The 19,611-nt window shown below is 36.9% G+C and overlaps 1 non-coding gene across 1 annotated transcript; it reads left to right on the plus strand.

Moving 5' to 3' along the window:
* Positions 1-290: 290 nt before the first annotated feature.
* Positions 291-397, plus strand: LOC133833446 (small nucleolar RNA R71). The gene has a single exon (XR_009892825.1). It is a non-coding gene; the product is annotated as a small nucleolar RNA R71 (small nucleolar RNA).
* The last annotated feature ends 19,214 nt before the right edge of the window (positions 398-19,611 follow it).

Here is a 19,611-nt window from a genome sequence, read left to right on the forward strand (position 1 = left end):
TTTGGCTTATGGCTAAAGCTTCTACTTTTCTCGCTAATTTGTCTAAGGATGTTCTCAAGTCTAATTCATCTTTTACTTCATACCTTCCTCCTCTTTTTGGTGAATTAGTTGACCTAGACCTAGGATCAAAATAATTCCATTGTTGTGAATTGACAGATAAATCTTCAAGGGCATCCCAAACCTCTTGTCCTTGAAATTTTAAAAAAATTCCTGTATGCATAGATTGAATCATTTGACGACTAGAGGAAGTCAAACCATCAAAAAAATATTTTAAAAGTCTCCATTTTTCAAAACTATGATGAGGACATTTTAATAATAAATATTTAAATCTTTCCCAACATTCATAAAACTCTTCATCATCTTTTTGAAAAAACTCGGAGATTTCTCTCCTTAGACTATCAGTTTTAGAGATAGGAAAAAATTAGAGCAAGAATTTATTATAAAGTTGATCCCATGTAGTTATAGACCCTGTGGGAAGGGAATTTAACCAAGCTTTTGATTGTTCTTTTAATGAAAAAGGGAACAAAATTAGTTTGACCGACTAATAAGAAAAATTTTGAAATTTAAATGTTGAGCAAATTTCTACGAAATCTTTGACATGCATGTAAGGATCCTCTCTATCCAACCCATAAAAAGATGGTAACAAATGAATTATTGATGGTTTAAACTAAAAATGGGTAGCAGAAGTGGTAGGAAGAACAATACATGAAGGAGCATTATATGAAATAGGTGCAAAATACTCAAGCAATGTTTTTTCAGGCACAACATTTTCATCAACATGATTTACAGTAATATAAGAAATTGGTTCCATGATGCTCAAATTTTTACTAACACTTTCAATTTCAAACAAAGATAAATGTCTTTTTACTAATCAATTTTTAGAGTTACGTTCCCAATGATGCATACAATTTTCACAAACAAGGCAACAAAGATGATCTCAAACAAACAATTTTCTGATGTGGAAGACCGCAACCACAGAGCATACTTAGAATTTTTAGAGATTTCACAACAATATAATTTTTATGGTTTACTTGTCCCCAGGCCTACTTGATTCCACTTACTCGCACACAACTAACAACTCCCTGAGGTTAATTAGTAGAGGCAGATTGGGAATTTTGTTCAAATTTCCTTTAAGCAAAAAGTGCTTATGGTGAAAGGACAAGATTTAGGTTTTTCTTTTCAAGTATTTTTTCACAATTACACAATAATATGATAAAAGACAAAGAAAAATAAGGTAAAATTAAATAAGACTATCAAAAATTAGGCAAGAGTAGTGAGGCATAGCATGCCATCAACCATAATAAAAATAAGGTAAAAGTTAGGAGGCACAAGTTCCATCAACTAAAATATAAGATAAAAGACTAGGAGGCAAAATTGTCATCAACTAGCTAGGAGGCGAAATTGCCATCAACTAGTAAATTGCAAAAAAAAAAAAAATAACAACAAGATAAATAAATAAAATTACAACAAAGGATAGGAGGCACAAGTGTCGTCAACTATAAAAACTAAAAAGATAGATTGATAGGAGGCACAAGTGTCGTCAACTAAAAAAAATAATAAATATAAATATATAAGTAAGTTTTTTTTTATGGGTGGTAGAACCGTCCCAAATTTTCTTTTTATATTTTTTTTTAGTTCTTATAGTTTTAAATATATATATATATATATTAAGGTGAAAAAATTATATATATTTGCTTAGTATCTTGCAACTCCCTGGTAACAGCGCCAAAAACTTGATGGACCCAAAATTGGTATGTTTTAAATATTTATATCACAAGCGCATGAATTGTTCATATAGAATAGTGATCGTGTAAGCAAGGATGTCGAACCCAAAGGAGTTGTCTAAAATCAAAAAGAAAACTATTTTAAACCAAAATTAATAAAGTCTAACCTAGCTCCAAAGATTGATGAGATTTAATGTCATGAACATAAAATAAAAGATTTAAAGTAAAGCTATTTAAGAGGATAAAAATAAACCAATTATGATTTGATAATAAGTTGTAAAAGAAAGATTTTTAAGATACTAGAATCCACAAAATGTAAGTTTAATAATACTTATTAGTATATTGATTCCCAAGTTTTAGTGATAGTTAAAATAAGTCAAACTATCACTTTCCAAATAGATTTATAATTTTAAGCACAAATTATTTCTAAAAAGATATGATTTTTCTTCACTTTTCAAAACAATATAAATTCAAAGTATTTAATGTGAATCAACCTAATGAAACAACAAAAAATCAAATAACATTATTTACAAGACAAAACATAATATTTTTGTTCTAAGCATTGGATGTGTACAATTAAATGACACATCTTACACAAAGAATATTATGTTTTGCAAAATGAAGAACAAAACAATATTATCTAACAATCCAAAATATAAGATATTAAAGATGAAAAACATATATGAAGGAGAAAATCCCATAAACTTTGTTACATTACAAGAAAAATCAACATACAACATAAATATTATCTAATTACAAGGTGCTTCATCATGATCTTAATAATCTTATGAAAAAGATTAGAAGCACATAACAAGAATAAAAATTACAAAATAAATAAAATGCATACTTGAAAATGCTCTTGAAAAACACTAAAATGGAAGAGAGAATGGTAGAAAAGATGATGGTTACCCAAAAATTAAGCCCCCCAAAATGGTATTGAAATTACATATTTATAGCCAAAATGAGATTATTAAAATAATCAATTAAAATAAATTTAATTGATTAGATTAATTAAATTAATAATAATATGGCATATAGGGGTAAATTTTAGGTGTAATGATGATTTTGGGGTAAAATTTGTAGAAAAGTTGGGTAAGAAATTGGCATTTTTGGACAAGGGGACAATTGACGGGCTCAAGGAAGAGACAGCTGGGTTGGTTGGCTGTGAGGTGATGCTGGGCCTGGCTGGGTGGCTAGCAGGCGGCCCGTGAATGGAGGAAGAAAGCCTGAAATGGGCTGAGAGGGAAACGGGCTGTAGAAGGAAGGGAGTCACTCGGGCCTGGAGAAGGGTGGAAGGCCCGCGTGGGCCTGGTCTAGTGGAGGAGCTGGCAGGCGAGCTAGCTTCGAGTTGGGCCTGGGTGCAGGCAGGTGGCATGGGCCTGGGTGCAGGCAGGTGGCGTGGGCCTGGGTGCAGGTAGGTGGTGTGGGCCTGGCGTCTAGGTTGAGAGGGAAACGGGCGCGACCTTGGGAAAATGCCAAATTCCTTTGCCTTTCTCTCAAAATTATCACTTTCCTTTACTTTTCTTTTCTTTTCTTTTCTTTATTTTTCAAAGGCCTAACAAAAAATACAACATATTCCCTACAAAATAAAAATAAATTAAATCACAGTCAAATATTTTCTATTGTAAATAAATCATATTAATTATTTGAAAATACTTATTTAAAAATTAATTTAATTTAACATTAAAGATCAACAAAAGTGCATATTTTAATTCTAACTAAACTCAATAATTCAAATAATTAAACTACAACAAAGTAACTATATAAACACAGAAAAATATATGAAATCAAAATAAACCCCATAAATTCAAAATTACTTAAAAACATAATAAATCAATTAAAAACTCAAGAAATAAGCAACAATTAGCATATAAAATATGGTAAAATTACTCTATTTTGTAGAGTTATCAAGGGTCAAAGAGGGAGATATACCGAAGACTGCTTTTCGCACTAGATATGGGCATTATGAGTTCTTAGTCATGTCCTTTGGATTGACTAATGCCTAGGTGCTTTTATGGATTTGATGAACAGAGTGTTCAAGGATTATTTGGACCAGTTTGTGATCATCTTCATTGATGACATTCCAGTTTATTCTCAGTCAGAGTCAGAGCATGAGCAGCATCTGAGTTTTGTTCTACAGAGACTGAGGGAACCCAAATTGTTTGCAAAATTCAAGAAATGTGAGTTCTATTTATCTCAGGTAACTTTCCTTGGGCACATTGTCAATAATGAGGGGATTAAAGTATATCCATCTAAGATTAAGGTGGTCAGAGATTGGCCAAGGCCAAAGAATGCTTCAGAAGTTAACAGTTTCCTTGGATTGGCAGGTTATTACAGACGTTTCATGGAAGGGTTCTCAAAGATTGCTACTTCATTGACTGAGCTGACACGCAAGAATCAGAAGTTTGTATGGTCAGATAGGTGTGAGAACAACTTCCAGGAACTGAAGTAGAGATTGATTACAGCTCAAATTCTGAGAATTTTGTGAATTTTGTGATATACTGTGATGCCTCACATCTGGGTTTGGGTTGTATTTTGATGCAGTCAGGAAAGGTGATTGCTTATGCCTCACGTCAGTTGAAGGAGTATGAACAACGATATCCCACTCATGATTTGGAGTTGACGGTTGTGGTCTTTGCATTAAAGGTATGGAGGCATTACCTTTATGGGGAGAAGTGTGAGATTTACACTGGCCACATGAGCCTGAAGTACTTCTTCACACAAAAAGACCTGAACATGAGACAAAGGTGTTGGCTGGAGTTAGTAAAAGATTATGATTATGAGATTTTGTATCATCCAGGAAAGGCCAACATGGTAGCAGATGCTTTAAGCCGAAAGGGTCTCAGACAGATTTTCAATGCGAGGATGATATCCAGAGAATTAGCAGAGGATATGACCAGAGCTGGTATATAGTTATTGGTGGGCCAGTTGGCCAACATTACACTACAGTCTATGTTGTTTGAGAGAATCAAGGAAGGTCAGTTGGGTGATCCACAGCTGATCAAGATTAGAGAGGATTTTTTGGCTGGAGTGTCCAGAGATTATTCAGTGTCAAACATGGGTTTGTTGAGATACAAAGGTTGGATATGTGTTCCGTTAAACACTGCTTTGAGGCGAGAGATTCTGGATGAATCTCATACTACTCCTTACTCTTTGCATCCAGGAAGCATGAAGATGTATCAGGATGTAAGATAGATGTATTGGTGGCCTGGGATGAAGAAGGACATTGTAGAGTATGTGGCCAAGTGCTTGACATGTCAACAGGTCAAGGTTGAGCACCAAAGGCCAGCAGGGCTATTGCAACCTCTAGATATCCCAGAGTGGAAATGGGAAGGCATCATGATGGATTTTATGGTGGGGTTACCCAGGACATTAGGTCAACATGATTCAATATGGGTTATAGTGGATCGATATACCAAGTCATCTCACTTTCTACCAGTGAGGACTACTTTTACAGTTGACCAGTATGAAGATCTCTACGTAAGAGATAATGTGCACCTCCATGGAGCACCGAGGTCGATCATGTCAGAGCAGGACCCCACTTTCACTTCCAAGTTTTGGGGAAGTTTACAGAAAGCCATGGGAACACAATTGAAGTTCAGTACTTGTTATCATCCTCAGACAGATGGACAATTTGAGAGGACAATTAAGGTATTAGAATACATGTTCCGAGCATGTGTGCTGGACTTTGGTGGGTCCTAGAGTAAGTACCTACCTTTGATAGAGTTTTCCTACAACAACAACTATCAGTCTACCATTGGGGTGGCTCTTTATGAGATGTTGTATTGTAGGAAATCCAGATCTCCCATTCATTGGGATGAGATAGGAGAAAGGAGATACTTCAATCCTAAGGCAGTTCAGAGGACCAATGAGGCCACTGAGAAGATTACAACTCGAATGCTTGCTTCTCAAAGCAGACAGAAAAGTTATGCAGATCCCAAACGCAGGAACGTGGAGTTCCTGGTAGGAGACTATGTCTTCCTTACAATCTCGTCATGTAAAGGGGTTAGAAGATTTGGGAAGAAGGGCAAGCTGAGCCCTAGATTTGTAGGTCCATTTGAGATCTTCGAGAGGATTGGTTAGGTGGCCTACAGGTTGGCCTTACCACCAGCACTATCAGCCATGCATAATGTATTTCATGTTTCAGTTCTTCGGAGGTATGTATCAGATGTGACTCATGTTTTGAGTTACAAGGATCTGGAGCATGAGGCAGATCTCTCCTATGAGGAACAACCAATCCATTTATTAGACAGAAAGGACAAGGTCCTGAGGAATAAAACTATACCTTTGTTTAAGGTATTATGGAGGAACAATAAGGTCGAGGAAGCGACCTGGGAGCTGGAGTCAGATATACAAAGTCAGTATCCCGAGCTGTTCAGGTAAATTTCGAGGACGAAATTTCTGTAAGGAGGGGATAGTTGTAATTTCTCAAATTCCCTAATGTGGCTTAATGCTTGAATTAGGGGGCCAGGAGGTCCATAATTGATTTAGTATGCAATTACGTGATTAAGTGCATGATTATGTGAAATATATGATGATAATTACATATTTGTATATTTATATGCATGTTGGTAATTTATGGATGAGACCACATTATAATGTGGATATGTTCGAGTTATTCGGCATAAGACAATCCTAGAACGCAAGTTAGCGGTTTGGTCTTAAAGGGATTAATTTCCAGGCTCGAGGTAAGTCTGGGGGTAATTTGATGCTTAGTACATTACCGGGAATGAACGGGTAATGGGATATTATTTAATTATTATTTGAGAATATTGGGAACAACAGGAATTAGAGGACATTAATTATAATTAGCGGGATAAGTGAGAAATGATCGTTTTGCCCTTGGGTAGTTGTATAGGAATTAAATGGTCTTAGGGGCATTTTGGTCTTTTGACCATGGGATATACTTAAGGATAGGGGCAGGTTGTAGAAGGAATTAGATAGCAAAAACAAGGCTCTTTTCCTATCTCTCTCGATCATATTTTCTTCTTCTTCTTGGCATGAATTTTTGTAATAACCCACTACTCTAGACTTTTGGACCATTAACGAAACTATACATACAAATACTTAATAAAACTTACATTTGCGAAAATACCATAAATTTATTAGAAACTTGTAGAAATAAAAGTTACTCTCATAAAATAAGTAGGATATGGGATCCCATTGTCTTTAAAAACAAAACATGATTTAAAATGAAAGGAATTACATAAGAAGTGCGGAAAATACATGTAAAGATCATAAAAATAAGACTACATCCTCGAAAATCGAACTCTCGACTCCTTGAATCCATTCACCACCGATACACAATCCCAAGCATCCACGAACCTTACCGCCTCTAAAGTTATTTTCCTGCACATAAGACAAAAAGGAATGAGCCTAATGCCCAGCAAGGAAAATCTAACACATACTTCATATACATAAATTTCGCACGAAACATAAAGACATAACATAACACTTATTACATACACATACTATAATGGCCATTATTACTTGGGGTCTCATAGACTAAACAAGTCATATGCCCATGAGATTAGCGGGGTCCTACTAGCTAAGTAGGTCATATGCCCATAATCTATTCAGGGTCTTGTTAGTCATATGGGTCATATGCCCAAGCCTACAATCATACACATTCATAACATATTATATAACATATTTCATAACATAAAACATAAGATAACATAAGCATAAAACATATAGATTCTATCCTATTTTACTTACCAAAGTTACCGGGATATGTGGACAGCGTTGGGACTTTTGGAACACTCCTAAAACCATATAAAACAGGGTGAGTAGATTGAAGAAAAAGTAATGAGAAGGATGGAAGGAATGGAATGACTAAACCTTTGAGAAACATACCTACTAAAAACTTATGAGCAAGTTCTTAGATTTCCTAACCAAAATAAGAATAAGGTTAGAAGACTGAGTAGAAGACTATGAGAAGGAAAAATAACATAAAACCAATGAACTAGAGAGTGTGGAACTACCTTGAGGACTTGTAGACCAATCTAAACCTCGAACCGAAATACTATGAAACCTTACTTCCCAAAGTGTTTGATAAGCTTATGGTGATTAAGCTTATGATTCCCCAACCCAGGTGTTTACACTCTCACACTCACTTAGCACTTGCAGCCTCTGAACTTAGAGCAAAAGAAGAATAATGGCTGAGCACTAGGTCCTATTTATAGAGTTTAGGAATGAAAAGATCTAAATTTTTCTTGAATAAAAATAATAGCTTTTTAGATGAAAATAATTTGAATAATCGTTCAGCAGAGGCTGAAGACTCGTTCAAAAAGATGCTGGACTTATCAAGAGGTTGAATGGCTGAAAGGAAAAAGAATTCAAAAACTTTTGAAATATGATGAAGGAGGCGATATATCGCCCCCTGTAGGTGATATATCGCCTGGGCCAGTATGCCCGAGGCTGTCGTGCATCGTCTCGTGTTTTCCGTATCTACGTGCTGCGATATATCGCCCCCTATAGCTGCGATATATCGGCACACGCTGATTAATTAAACACGAAATTACACATTTTTAGCTAAGTTTGAATGGAGTAAACAGCCTTGACTAAGCCCTCAACGTATTCAAAGCTGCTGACTGACCTTATAGCATTCAAACTTTACTCCTTATTAAATTTAATCCTCAAAATACTTAATCCTTAATCACCCATTCATAACATGTGCTTAAAATCCTATTGGTCCTTATCTAAACCTTATAGTATAATAAATATTATCCTTAATATCAGTCATATAATCAAACCTTAGGTTAACATTAATATTCTTAAACTATAGGTTAAACTTAGAAAATCTACAAGTACTACTATGAGTGTCCAAATAATTCCCGGTCTGAACCAAAAATCCACAGTTACAAAGATAATACTATAAATGCTATAATACTACTATCTAACTAGCTAAGTAAAGTTCTTGGACTCTACAATTTTGAAGCAAGATTGAGGGTTCAAGATTGGGAATCAAAGCTTGAGGTTTTAGGCTAGTGATCAGCCATTGGAGGGGATTCAAACCTGTGTTTAAGGTAAGATTTCAGCCATAGTTTTCTGGTTTTCTCTGTTTTTGAGTTAGTTCTTGAGCTTGAGAGTTTTGATCTTTGAAGTGGTTATTTGATGTGGTTTTGAGTGTTATAAAGCTTAGGTTTTGTTGGTTGAATGATCGATATGTTATGGTAACGCTTGGATGTGATTATGGGATTTAATTAATGAAGGTTTAGACTAGTTTGAATTGAGAAAATGGGTACGGGAGCTGGGTTCGCTGGGTCAAGTCACGACCAAGTTCATGCAATTCGCGACTTGGACCCAAGCCAAAGCCTCCCCTGGGCTCTATTAAGCAGGCACGCCGCGACCCACTAGGCCAAGTCGTGGCCTGCCCATGGTACCCCAGATAGATGCTCTCTGTCTTGGGGGTGTGCCACGACTCTCTAGGCCAAGTCGCAGCCCGCCCCTTCCTTTTGGGTGAGGGAGGAGTTTTTCAAGGGTTTAGGCTCAGGGTTTCATTTCCTAAGGCTCGTGATCGAATCTAATAACCGTTTTAGTAGGATTTGAGGTCTCGGGAGCAAGGTTTTAGACCATGAACCTTTTATTATTTATTTTTATTGATGGGATTTCACATTGGTTATGAATAGGTGACTGCTAAGGGACTTAAGGACCGATCATGCTCAAAGGTTGTTCTTTTATTATTTCACGATCAAACCAGAGGTAAGAAAACTGCACCATGTATGTGACATGCATGGTTATTGATGAATCATGTTGAGTTCTCTATATATGGACATTGATTGCATTGTAAATGCATAGCCGCTTTGCTTACCTGTGTATGGCACTGACTTATTAGTTAGAGAATGGAAATGGTGTTTAGTATTGATCCTGAAGTTGTGACTTATCAATCAAGTTCAGTGGTGATATGAGCACTGGTCATATGGTATTGGCTTAAGAGTCAAGAATGACATTAACGTGTTTAACAAAGGCCGAAATGATTAGATCTAATCAACATAAGCATGAAATGCTTGACCAACCCCAAGTTCGATGAAAACTAAAAGCGCTTGTCTAGTCTAAAGGCTAGTTACGTAGAGCTAGGGCCAAAAGGCTCAGGTGACTGAACGTCACATGGCTTAGGGTACAGAGCCCTAGAGATAGAATTATTAGTCATCTATCCAGAGATAGACTTATTAGTCATATATTCAGAGCATGATTTAATAGTCACTTATCTGATTAGGGTTCAGAGCCCAAAGTGTGACTCACTATCTGATTAGGGCTACAAGCCCCAGAATGATTACCAAAATCATTTATTGATATTACATACATTCATTAATAAGTTTTCTTGCTGAGCCTTAGCTCACGGGTGCTATGAGGTGCAGGTAAAGGGAAAGAAAAGCTCACCCAGCCTTGAGTGGAGAGCTTAGGTAGCGATGTGTACATATGTGGCTACTTGACCACCACGGCCAAGGCGTTTCTCAGAGGAACTAGGGGTTAACCCTATTTTTGCTGCTTAGTTGGGCGGGTTATAATTTTTACACTGTAATGACCATTTTGGATTGTAAATAACTTTGTAAACACTTTTATGGGCCCATGTACAGTTTTTTATTTTAAATAAAATATATCCATTCCTTTTGATCGAGATTTTTCACCTTAGCCTATTAATAACACTTAGATGCATGTTTATAACCAAATGACTCATTTAGCGATTTAAGCACTGTTTAAAGTCCACACTAATGGTCTTGGAGTAACCAGGGCATTACAGAGTCAATTCTTCAACCATCTCATCCAAAACTACTTTTTTGCGCATTTGAAGCTTCAAACATAGCCATTTTCCAGAAAAGTAGCATTTGTAGAAGTAAACACTTTCTTTTTGGAATGATTGTAGAAAAGTCCACCTCGAGTGTCTTTAGGATATCCAACAAGCATGTAAACTTTGGTTCACGGCTCTAGCTTTCCTTATTTTTTCCTCAGGACGTGGGCGGGACACCCCTAGATTCTATAATGACATAAGCTAGGTTCATGTCAATTCAGCATTCTAAAGGTGTTTTGGGGATTGATTTGGACAGTAAAACATTTAGAATGTCATTTGTAGTTTTAATTGCATGTCCCCAGAAAGAATTTGGCAGAGTTGAGCAACTAAGCATGCATCTAACCATTTCTAATAAAGTTTTGTTCCAGCGTTCCGCTACACCATTTTGTTGCGGAGTACCCGAGGCGGTAAGTTGTGATAAAATCCCAAGTTCAGTTAAATGATCTTGGAATTGCATATCCAAATATTCTCCACCGCTATCAGATCACAAGGTCTTTAATGCTCTACCTAATTGATTATGAGCCATAGCTAGGAATTCCTTAAACTTTGAAAATATTTATGATTTCATATGCATTAGGTAAAGACATGAGTATCTAGAGTAATCGTCAATGAAAGTGATGAAATACTCAAAATCACCCTTTTCTTGTACTTTAAAAGGTCCACAAACATCTATATGAACAAGTCCAAGTGGTTCTTTGGCCCTATCACCCTTTGCAGAGAATGGACGCTTAGTCATTTTGCCTTCTAGACAAGATTCACAGACAGGTAACTCACCTAAGGTGAGTTCCCTCAAAGGCACGTCCTTTGTAAGTCTTTGAATTCTATCATAGCCGATGTGACCTAGTTTCATGTTCCATAAATACGTTATAATATCGTTATCTGTCTTTTGATGTTTATTGATCCTAGGTTTAGCTACTTTGAATAAATCATTATTAAGCGTGAGAGGTTCATTAGGTCGCAGAATATAAAGCCCATTTTCCATACATGCAATACAAAATTGCGATCCATTGAAAGAAATAGATATATTAGAACTTGTGAAAGTCATAACAAATCCTTCTAATTGCAACATGGAAACTGAAATTAAATTTCTACTAAAATCCAGAATAAAAAATACACCTTTCAAAATTAAATATTTATTTCCAAACTTCAAGAGAGCTCTTCCTCTAGCTTAGACCGCAATGAACGCTCTGTTCCCAGCTCTAAGCTTTAAGCCGCCTTCATCCACTTCCTCCCACGATACAAACATGGTGAGTAGATCCAGAATCAATAATCCAAACAGGTTTATCATTCTCAATAAAACTTCTATTCACTCTAATATCCAGAAATAGCACAACATATACCATAAATATGTAAGATATGGAAAAAATACCAAAATAATCATATCTCTATTTCTGTAAGTTTTTAACTATTCTATGATATTGTTATCCCGGTTGGCGAGAGTAAAAAAAATAGAATTAGTTAAATAAAGTTGCAAACTCATTTAATAATGGACAGCATTATTAACAACTACTATTCAATCAAAATAAGAAAACAAAATTTCTTATTTTATGAGATAGACCCACGGTTTCGATAATCATAGATTTAGTCCTAGTAGTCACTATAGGGGTGAGTCTAGTAGAATTTGACCTATAATTATCTTTCTTTCGAAACCTAACCTTGTCAAAATAAATAATGAACATCTTCCGTAGGAGGACGAATTAAAGCGTCTCGATGCCCCATTAATCTATTGACCTTGTTAAACTAACGATGGAGATCGAATATAATTCTTAAAATAAGCTTATTATAAAATTAAAATTAGTGTTTTATTATTAATTTTTGAAAATTAATGACAATGGTTCTCCAAAAAATTGTAAAATTAAAATTTTAAAACTAAAGTCCTATAATTTTCTATAAATTCTAAAGTATTACGTTGAAATAAATTCAATTAAATTATAATTAATTTGTTGCTATTCAATATTAGGTTTAACTATTATAATGAACCTATACAATTAAGTCCAACTCAGGCAAAGGAGCCTTAACAATTGGGCTTGTGTGAAGGAGGGTTGGGTCCAATATATCGTTCCCACTACTAAGACCCTCATACTTCCATACAAGGTCCAAAAGATAGGAATTTAAACATTCGTTTTATTAATTGATTAGGCAAACTATAGTCATGCAAAGCAAATGGGCCTTCACAAGTGAAATCACCCACAAGAGATAAATTTAAACTTTACATTTTATAATGAGCTCAAATAAAACCTATCATTTTATGAATGTTTTATTTAGAAAAATTCCATATATTAATCAAACATATGGGTCACTATATGCATTTAAGCCCAATTGCAAAAATATCACATATATTGCAAACAGACATGTTATAATTGGATGAGCCTAATCATGTTACTATATGAGAAAGTGTATGAATTTATTCAAAAATACCACAATTTATATCATTTACAAAAATACCACAATTAATTTTCTAGAATTTAACCAAAATTCGAATTAGTTAAAGTTTTGCAAAAATAAATAAGTCAATTTAAATTAAATTTATCAGCAATTAACAAATGTTAATTTAAATTTCATTTATCAAAAATTAACTTAGTTTAGGTCATTTTGAAAAATATTAATTTAATTTAAATAGGATTTATCAACAATTCACAAAATATTAATTAGTTTGCAAAACGTGATATTTTTAAAATTTTAACTAGTTTTAAATTTTTAAAACAAGTATCATTAGCTATTTTTCAAAAAATATCTTAAACAGTTAACAAATTCAAATATCCATAAAAATATCTAGTCAGCATTTTTTAAAAATTTTAAATAATTTAAATATTAAAATTCATAAAATAATCAAGTATTATTATTTTCAAAGTAAAAGATTCCAAAACATATACAGTATTTAAAAAAATATATTTAATATCTGATAACTTAATTATAATATTTTAATATATTAAAAAAATTTATATTAATTAGTTAAGCTATTTTTAAATTTGAACTTGAATCTTTGTAAAAAAACATCTAATTTTTAAATATCAAACAACAAAATATCGTATTATAAAAAAAGATATTTTTTAATGATAAAAAAAATCTGATATTTTGTATTAACCCATTAAAAATACATTCAAAATTTTAAATTTTAAGAAAAACAATTATCACAGGCCACAGACAGTGAATCTTGGTGGTCACGACAACGAGACGATTCTGGGCATTTTTCGCATTCTAGTCGCGGCCAGTGATACCTGATGGCTGCGGCCATAGCCCAAAAAATATTTTCAAAAGCAATTGTATCATTTTTCAACCCAAAAACATTTTCTAAATAATTTTTTTACACCATGTTGACGCGGTTTTTTCCCAACAGTGTATTAAGAAATAATAAGGTAGATTAGTGCTTAATAAACCGTAATGAAAAATAAACGAATTCTCTCAAGAACACAGATTTTTTACGTGGTTCAGTAGTTAAAATCCACCTAGTCCAAGAGTCTATATTATTGTTGTTTCTCTCTCTATTTTGGCAGAGTTTCGGTATTACAAAATCATTTCCTTTTCCTGTCCAATATTACCAGTATTTATAAGGGAATATCATGGACAGGTTTGGGTAACCACATGAGTCAATCACGCATTTACATAATGATTATACTTAATACAAATAATTCCCATATATATGGGGATACGATTGAAATACTGAATAAATATGTCATGCTATCTCGGATAATAAATATGACAGCCTGGTCATGAATAACCGTATCGGCAAATCCCAAATCTCTGGGGATCCCTCGGTATGTGATATTCTAGAATTACCACGAGCTGGGTATCTCCTCCAAGCTCATGCTTCGACAGCTACTTTAATATTCTAAGCTCGCACTTCATAGCCATTGCATCCTTAGCTTGGATTAAACCCAGGACATCTATCACCACGTATGACCCCATAAAACTCGAGCTGTCCACGTGGATAATAAGAAGATATCATTCCCTTGGTTATTTCTCTGTATATTTATTTACCAGCTGTACCCGAGCTGAGTGAATGAACTCGGGCTAAAATTAGGGTACAACATTTGCCCCCCAAGCTCCTGCTCATGTATGATGTCATCACTTTCTGACCTACACAGTAGGGGCTTTTAGACTTCTGTTACATAAAACAACGCTTGCCTACTAGTTGAGCACTGGACACATGGTGTACCGCAATTGGCGTCTATTCGGGTTTCGAGGACTATAATAATTGTCTTGTCACCTTTTTGTTGTTTTTTGATCTATTTAATCTTAACCCTTGGATCTTGAACTAACCCAATTGGATGGCCCAGATTAATTTACACAATTTACGTATAAGTAGGATGGCCAAACTTCAAACTGCACCACCTTTCATTTAGAAAATTTTCCTTTTCTACACTTCCAAGCCTCTCTGCTCTCCTAGAAATCCCAAAAACCGTTCATCGTGCCTAGATATTCAGAAGCTTTCCAGGAGCTTCCCGTTGCCAAGTCTACTCCTTCCAGTCTGTGAATCGTACTTTCCTGTAAGTATATCATCCTTTCGTTTTTAAAAGTTTTTTTTAATCCAGTGGAATTTCTGTTCTTCACCATGCTCATCCACAACATTCATTGTAGTTACTATTAGGCTATTTCTAAATGTTCTTAGGGATTAGGTTTTGACTTAGGTTCAACGGGTAAGTCCAAAAACGTTTTAGAATTAAGACGTTTATAAAACTGGGAAATTTCTGGGTAAATCTGGGTAACTCTAATGGTGAATTAATTTAAAGAATACCCATTTTGGGTAAAGGAAATGAAGGGTTTTTAGGTTTAGAACCAGATAGCTTAGAGGTTACGTTTTCTTGGGTGGTTTTGCACTAAACCAGCTCCCAAGGAAAGTAGTGTAACGACCCAAATTCGCTAATAAGGCTTAAGGGCCTTGATTAGCGTGCCTGGAGGGCATAATGGGAATTATGTGTGACTTTAATGAGTAAATGCATGATTATGATTTAAAGCATGTTATATGACTATTTGAATATTCGAGATGCATGACTATGTGTATTAGTATGCATGTAGGCCCTGATTAGGTTAGAAGGGCGTAATCGTAATTTTGGCCATTATGGGCATAACTGTATTGATATATGTGATAATTTCCGAGACCACATTATTATGTGGATATATCTGTGATCTGTGACTCGAGACGATCCTAGTGAGCAGAGTAGCGAAAAATTCATGGCGGGGATTTATTCCTGGCTCGAGGTGAGCCTAGGGGTATAAATGGGAATTTAGTGAGTATATTGGAGTCTATTTTGACATCGAGGAATATAATTGGAGATTAATTAGGTATTGGGAATTAAGCGGTAAATATTAGAGACACTCGAGGAGTTAACGGGAATTGGGGTGAAATGACTAAAATGCCCTTGAGTGGACTAAAGGACTTGGGATTAAAAGGGAGGGCATTAAGGTCATTTGGCTTTTTAAAGATGGGTATTACTAAGGCTTTATGTTAGTGGAAGTTGTAGAAAAGTATAGAAGTCTGAAAGAGAGAAAAGAAGGAAAAGAAAGAAAAGAGAAAGGGAGAAAACAGAGAGTTTCCTAAGGTCGGTTTATGCTTTCTTCATCAGTTTCTTGAGTATTTTTGGAGCAAAGTTCAGGGAGGAGCTAAGTTAGGCTGAGCATCAAGAATCTTAAGCTAGGCTTGGAGAATTGGCAGAGGTTTAGCAAGAACACCCTAACACTTGAGGTAAGGCTTTGTAGTTTCTTCAGTTTCTGGTTTTGGTTTTTGAACTATGGTGTATAAGCTGAGTTTGATGGGAACTTTAGGGAATTCAGGCCAAAGGTTGAGGAAGTGCAAGCTAAGGTGGTGTAGAGGTTGTATTGAAATCGAAATCCCATTGAAGGTATGAATTCTAAGCTTCTAACTCTGATGTTTTGACTGGTTCCTACTGAGTTTTAAGTTTAGGGTCAGCTATGGTGAATTTTGGGATCAGGGATGCATGTGCTTGATTTATGGGTATTTGGGGTGCTTGGGATGAGTGGAGTGTGTTAATAAGGTTTTTTTTGAGTTTGGTGAAGGTTTGGAGAAGTTTTGGTTGAGTTTGGTTTGAGGAAATCGTAGGAGGGAAAATCTAGAAGTTGCATGTCTGTGACTAGCGCTACAGCGCTAGCCTTTGTAGCACTGTAGTGCCCTCCCAAGAGTGCTGTAGCGCTGCCCTGTTCTCATAAAGGGATTTTAGGGTTGTTTGCAAGGGCTTTTTAACAAGGGTTTGGAGTTTGATTCCACCACCTTGTTTGGTGGAACTAGGACTTCCCGGGGGCTCGGGATTGGTCCCGAGGCTAGGTTTTGGACTTGAGGTTTGATGATGACTTTGGCCTATGGTTGTGTCTAGGTGAGCGCTAGGGCTCGAGAGGGATCGTGCTCAAGGAGTCAAGTGATCAAAGCTAGTGAATCGAAAGGTAAGAAAACTGTACTCGGTTATATGTTTATGATGGGACTAAGTGCTCCCGATATTTGTATTATCCCAATGATGGTATCATGCCATGGGACATGTGATAGCGGCCTAAGGGTGCCGTACACAATATTTGCGCACAGGGCGCGGCTTGGCCACTGGTAGCCGAGGACAGCTTTATATTCATTGAGCTCGGTTTAAGCGGGCCGGAGTCAGTGGGATAACAGAGGGAGCGGCCTAAGGGCGCTAGCCCTAGTTATCAATTGTGAACTGATATATGATATGAGTTGATATGTTTAGTATGTGGAATACTTGATTATACTGAATGCTTATATGGTTGAGAATATGTGATGCAATATGAGATATTGACTTGTCTGTTGTTTGCTTATGCACTGTTGTTGTGTTTTCTTGCTGGGCCTTGGATCACGGGTGCTACGTGGTGTAGGTAAAGGCAAAGGCAAGCTGGACCAATCCTGAGATAGAGAGCTGTGGGGTTAAATGTACATAGCCAACTGTTCAATCGCCATGGTCGAGGAGTGGATCAGGACAGGGATTGCCTAACTGTCTGTTTTGCCTTAATATGGCTTGATATTGTATTTAAACCTTATGTCTTTTGTAAATGTTCTTTAATCTTAATATTTTTGGGATCCCGTGTAAACAGGCAACGTTTCTTTATGAAAATGTGACTTTTGAGACCAAAACATTTTAACCCTAGTTCCTTTATAGTTTCAATAACACGTTTTTAATTAAACGACTTGATTAGCAATTCTAGCACTTTATAAACACACAGTGTAGCAGTCTTGGCTATCCAAGGGGTTACAACTTGGTATCAGAGCATCCTAGGTTTATGGGTCTTGAAGACTGGCTGGATATGTACATTTTCCCCAAGAGACAAGCTCAACTCAGGGTTTGGTTATTGTGTATACATGATTAAGTGTTTAAATGATTTGAGTGAGATATGATTGCTAATATCTGTTTGATGAATAGGGAGCATGAGATACTGATAGGGCCTGGCCTTTGACTATGGCATGATGCTATTGAGGTGTGCTTATTAGCACTACTGTGCATGTGAATGAATATCTGGATAAATTGCTATATTTTGATTGCTTGTGAATGATTGGAGTTCCAGTGATGGATCATGAAAGGATTATTACCCTGTCATCATAGTCTGATTGCCGAGTCGTTGATTGCAGATTGACTTGGATAGTTATGCGTCCAAGAAAATCCACGTGACTAGCTGGCAGGTCTGGGGCTAGAGATGATGATCAGGGCCCGACCCCTCCGCCAGTCCCTAAGAACTGGCAGCAGTTAATGGCATACATGCAGGCTCGGCTTCAAAGCCAAGATGAGCAAATCCGAATTCTGCGGCAGCAAGCTCCATTTGGGAGTGTTGCCCCTATTGTGCCACCTGCAGCGGTACCGGTAGTGCAGCCAGTCTAGGTTGGGAATAAGTGGGAGCCGTTGTATGAGCGGTCCAGGAAGCAGCAGCCCCTGATCTTTGAGGGAGGACCAGATCCACTGAAGGTTGAGCAGTGGATGACTATGATTACTACCATTCTTGATTTCATGAGGGTAGAAGGACATGACAGGGTGGCCTGTGCCACTTATATGCTGAGGGAGGATGCCCGAATCTGGTGGGAGGTGGCATCACAAACCAAAGATGTTACTGCGTTGACTTGGGTAAGGTTTAAAGACTTGTTCAGTCATAAGTATTATAATGTTGCCATCAGGGCAGCGAAGATAAATGAGTTTGTGGGGCTGGTTCAAGGCAGTATGACAATTACAAAATATGCCTTGAAGTTTGATAGACTTGCGAAGTTCGCACCGGATCTTGTGCCTACTGATGCAACTAGGCAGGATAGGTTTATCAGAGGGCTGAATGCTATGATAGCTCGAGATGTGAGAATTACCACAGTTCCTAGAGGGACAACTTATGCCCAGGGTTTGGAGAAGGCTCTTACCGCTGAGGAAGCAGAGAACAAGATATGGAGAGAGAGTGTTGTGAGGAGGGAGGGCCGCAAGGCAGTGCCTCCATATTCTGGTTCAGGTAGGGGCGGAGGCCCCAATGATTTGAAGAGGAAGACCCATGAGGCTTCGACCGTTCCCGGTCCTGATAGGAGAGGTCGGGGTACTCAGGGTGGCGGCCAGGGAGGCGGTGATACATGGAAGACTTATCCAGAGTGCACGAGATGCAAGAGATGCCATCCGGGCGAGTGTCAGGCTAAGGCCTGCTATGTGTACGAGGTGGTGGGACACCTCAGGAAGGATTTCCCGACTGTGAAGAAGGGAGATACAGGGAAGGTGGACAGCTTGACTCCAGCTCGAGTGTTCACCCTGACGCAAGCAGAGGCCGAGGCTAGTCCCTCAGTAGTGACAGGTCAGCTTTCTAACGCTGGCACTCCTTTTACGGTTTTGATAGACTCTGGTGCTACGCATTCATTTGTATCTAATGGCTCCTCAAAAGAAGAATGCTTTGAGCTCGTCCTCTCAACAGAAGATTAAAGGGAAGCAGTCGCCCCAGAATCTCCCATCCCACACTTCAGCCTGGTGGTGGAGAAGGAGATCGTTGTCGTACCCAATGCATACTTTGAGGCTGAGCGTATCATTTCGAAGATCATGACTCAGGGGAGAGTAAAAAAGATTATGTTGAGCCACAACATAGAGGTCAGAACTGGAACTCTCCTCGTCCGACCTGCGTTCGAAGGGG

The sequence above is a fragment of the Humulus lupulus genome, chromosome 4, assembly GCF_963169125.1.
Source record: "Humulus lupulus chromosome 4, drHumLupu1.1, whole genome shotgun sequence".
In the NCBI taxonomy this organism is placed as follows: Eukaryota; Viridiplantae; Streptophyta; class Magnoliopsida; order Rosales; family Cannabaceae; genus Humulus; species Humulus lupulus.